Source organism: Camelus dromedarius, chromosome 13 (genome assembly GCF_036321535.1).
Source record: "Camelus dromedarius isolate mCamDro1 chromosome 13, mCamDro1.pat, whole genome shotgun sequence".
Taxonomy (NCBI): Eukaryota; Metazoa; Chordata; class Mammalia; order Artiodactyla; family Camelidae; genus Camelus; species Camelus dromedarius.
The window spans coordinates 22,255,583-22,259,535 of NC_087448.1; the positions used below are offsets into that span (position 1 = coordinate 22,255,583).

At 33.0% G+C, this 3,953-nt stretch overlaps 1 non-coding gene across 1 annotated transcript; it reads left to right on the forward strand.

The window, feature by feature from the left end:
• The first annotated feature begins 3,414 nt into the window (after positions 1-3,414).
• Positions 3,415-3,519, forward strand: LOC116151361 (U6 spliceosomal RNA). Its single transcript, XR_004141326.1, has one exon. It is a non-coding gene; the product is annotated as a U6 spliceosomal RNA (small nuclear RNA).
• The last annotated feature ends 434 nt before the right edge of the window (positions 3,520-3,953 follow it).

A 3,953-nucleotide genomic window follows, 5' to 3' on the forward strand; every position in this document is an offset into this window, starting at 1 on the left:
GCCCATAAATCTTTCAGATTAGAGAATATCTTCATAAACTTAGAGCAGAAAAAAACTAAAACTTAAAAACTTATAAACATTAAGAAAAAGATTGGTAATTGACTACAATAAAACAGACAACTTCTTAAAAGACAGAAATGAATTAAAAAACAAGGCAAAGAGGAAAGAAGCTATTTGTCACAATGTAACTAAAAAGGTGCTCCTAACCAGAATACAGCATGAATTCCTACAAGGCAATAGTAAAATGACAGAAAACTCAATTTCAGAATTTAAGAAGTGCTTCGAAAAAGAAGATATAGAAATGACCAAGGTGGTCATTTATTAAGAAGTACAAACTAAAAAAGGCTGTCACCACCATCAGAGGCACTGATAACATCAGCTTCTACATAAAGTAGACCAAGGGCTTAGATCTCCAAAAAAGCACATCCTCAGGGCGGGCATCAGCAGAACTATACGCTCCTACAGTGGGATTAGTCTCCAAAGCTACTAATTTTCGTTGACCATTATATAGTAATTTACTCAAACAAGACTGAGTAGTTAAAAAAAAAGTAAAATAAAACCTGTCATTAGTATAAAGAGAATTACAGACCACTTGATCCAAAAAAGGTCCAGACATTCCCAGAGCAACAAGGAAAGGATTTGATTGAAGCACGATTTTGTAAATGGGAGAAGATGGCACCATAGGTGGAACATATGTGATTGTTGTGGTGACGCTATTTTATGATCATCCTCATATGGCCGCAGAGATATCTTTATATACAAATAGTTATCAGGCAAGTCATATTGACCATAATCCAGAGGAAATTAATAAGTTGGAGTTCATTATGAAAATTCTAACCATTGCATTTTCTCCTAAGTTTTGCTTTCATTTAGCTGACTTACTCTCATTTAAAAGGAGCCCTCGGGAAAATCTGCACTCTTCAGGATAAGCCAGACTCACGTTATAAGACATAAATTTTGCTTACTATGATTGTTTTTCACAAAGGCCTTTGCCTGTTTAATGAACTAATTCATGAAAACTGAATCCCCAAAAGTTTCTTATTCACTTTATTTTGACTATCCTTCAGAAAAGCTAAGTTTGAAAAAGCATCTGTTCATTTAAAATCATATAAAATAACACTGAAAGCATAGCTTTAGGAGAGGATTTTTTTTTTTTACTTTCCAATAAGTGAAACAAGTTATTTTCTAGAATACATTATATCATGTTAATTTAAAGATGCTACTATAGTCTTTAATAAACATAAAGAAAACCATTTTAAGCATGAGGGGAAACTTTGTTTAAATGTCAAAGATCAATAGTTTGAAAGTTTAAAAGGTGGCTTGGAAAACTTGGGATATGGTATAATTCCAAAATTGGATATCTCAAATCAAGTCATACAATTGGGGAGAGAGCAATAAAGATGCCATTCAGACTAAAAATTCATGAAGTCACAGCAACTTCTCAAAATCATTTTGGAAACTGAAGATGGGACTAATTTTATATAGAACTGGATGCCCAGAAAACTTGAGTACGCAGCAGTGTGTCCAAGAGGTGATATAGCTTCAGTCTTATATTTTACTCTAAGCCAGATATCACCTGAAAATATCACAATACAGGTTTGTTCTGCAAGTCATATTCTCTTGCTAGTAGAATAGCACCGTTGTCCTGAATCTGAATTTCTTCCCCACAACTGTTGGACTTAATTTACTTTACTCTCCTCCCTACATTTTTCTTGTTAGTTGATGATTCCCCATCAGAGGATTTTTTTATTGTTGTTCCTCAACTCCCCCAAGCGATGTCTCTATGCATTTGCTAAGTCACAGGACTCCAAGGCAACAAGATTGATGTGAATATTAAATAAGACAGAAAAGAAACCAAGATAATAATCAGAATTAAAAATACTTTGGAATCCAGTGGAGGGTGTCTTGCACGTATAAAAAGGAAACAAGTATTTCTTTATTTGTAATGCATACAAATTTAAAACCTCATCATACTATTGAAAATTTATTTCTGGAAACCATTTTTAGAATTTTCATACATCATAAAGACTGAAATAAATGCTGAAATTAAGTTTCTGTCAATCTGAATAAATTAATGCTGAGGTAATTGAATGAATAATTAATTAATATTGAAATAAATTTTCTGCCAATTTGAGTAAATCTACAAATCATTGTAAAGAATTCCACTTATCCTGCACTAATCTCATAAACATGTCCAATTGACTGATTTGATTATACTATTTTTGTTCCCATCATTTCTAATATGTTTAATTTTAATAGAAAATAAATTAAATGGTTCACTGAAACTTATTTACCAGGTTAGAATGGGGTTGGCTATTTTTCTCCAATTGAGAGATGTAGAAATAAATGAAGACCACCCAAATGAGAACAAACAAAGGCTATTCATGCAGAGTTTGCCCTCAGAAATAAGTTTGCCCTCAGAAATCCACCATCACTTGTGTTTGCCAGAGACTCAGAGACAGGCAGAGGAATGGGAAAGCTTTATAGTGGAAAAAGGGAAGGGCTTCAGGTATACCCTGATCCTGATAGGCGATAAGCTGGAAGTGAGGCATCCTATGTGAGTGGTTAGTGCATATTTGACTTTCTGTGGTTGGTTCTAAGTTGGAAATAAAGTAAGTAGCAGGACAAAAGCTAGGAAAGTGGGCAGTTAATGATTAAGTCCTGACCATTTGGGGCCAGTTGCTACAGTGCTGCAGAGGCTGTGGTTTGGCTTCCTGGGTTGTAGAATATGGGACAGAGTTTTGTGTGCCTGAATTCTATTTTCATATGCGGTCTGGCCATTGTCCATTGGTTTATTCAGTCTCTCAGAGACAAGTGCTAATATAATGAATCTCAAGTTTTCTTCTATTAGATATTTTAATACTACTAATATATGTGCATTTTCCAAGATTCTTAACCCAACCTAGTGGATAAAATTAATTTACATAGAGAGAGAGATTGAATTTCCAAATATACTTGAAAAGTTCACACAGTTTTTTTATTTTGTACCTAAAATGTAAGAAATATACACCCTTTGTTACTAACAGCAGAATGAAATACTTTATTGTTTTACAGTGAATAGACAAGCAGTATTGGCAGACCTTTAGGCAAAAACTTGGTTTGCAGAGAAATAAGTGCCTGTGAGAGCGTAGTGTTTTCCCACCGCTTACAATATATAGTGTCAATGAGTCTTCAGGAATTGCCTTCAGTTCCCTCCTACAGGATGGCAGGTAGGGAGCACAATGTTCACACGTAGGGTTTTTTTTTTTGTTTTTTTGTTTGTTTGTTTGTTTGTTTTTGTATTTGTCCTTTATTGAGGAAGCTCTTCTCTATTTCTAATTTGTTCAGAGTTTTGGTAGTTGACTTTTTAAAAATACTTTTCCAGCATCCAGTTTAAACTGACCATATGTTTTTCTTCTTTATAAAATCAGTTGGGTGCTCGCTTGGCAGCACATATACCAAAATTGGAACGATACAGAAAGGATTAGCATAGCCCCTGCACAAGAAGACATGCAAATTTGTGAAGCATTCCATATTTTTTGTTAGGCCCTATAATCTCATTTTTCTAGATTAATCTAAAATATTTACTAAAAATACATGTTACTTCAATAAAAAGAGACTAAATTTTTATTACCTGATGGTAATATTCCCACAATAAAAAATTATGAAAATCTATTACCATGTACTGTGTTAAAATTTTGGTGTCTATTTTTGTTGAAGTTAAAGAAATAAACACTTCAAATTTCTGAAAAAAAAATCAGTCAGAGAATATTTTGTCCTCTTTTTTTGAAAATTATGCAAGATTGGTGTTGTGGACTTTTGTTTAAGCTTAAAGATTTTGAAAATGAATTCAATATTTTGATAGACATAGGATTAGAAAAAAAATTATATTGTATCTCGGGTCAGTTCTCTTAAGTTGTATTTCTTATAAGATTTGTTCATTTAATATGTTATTAAATTCATTTCCATAAAGT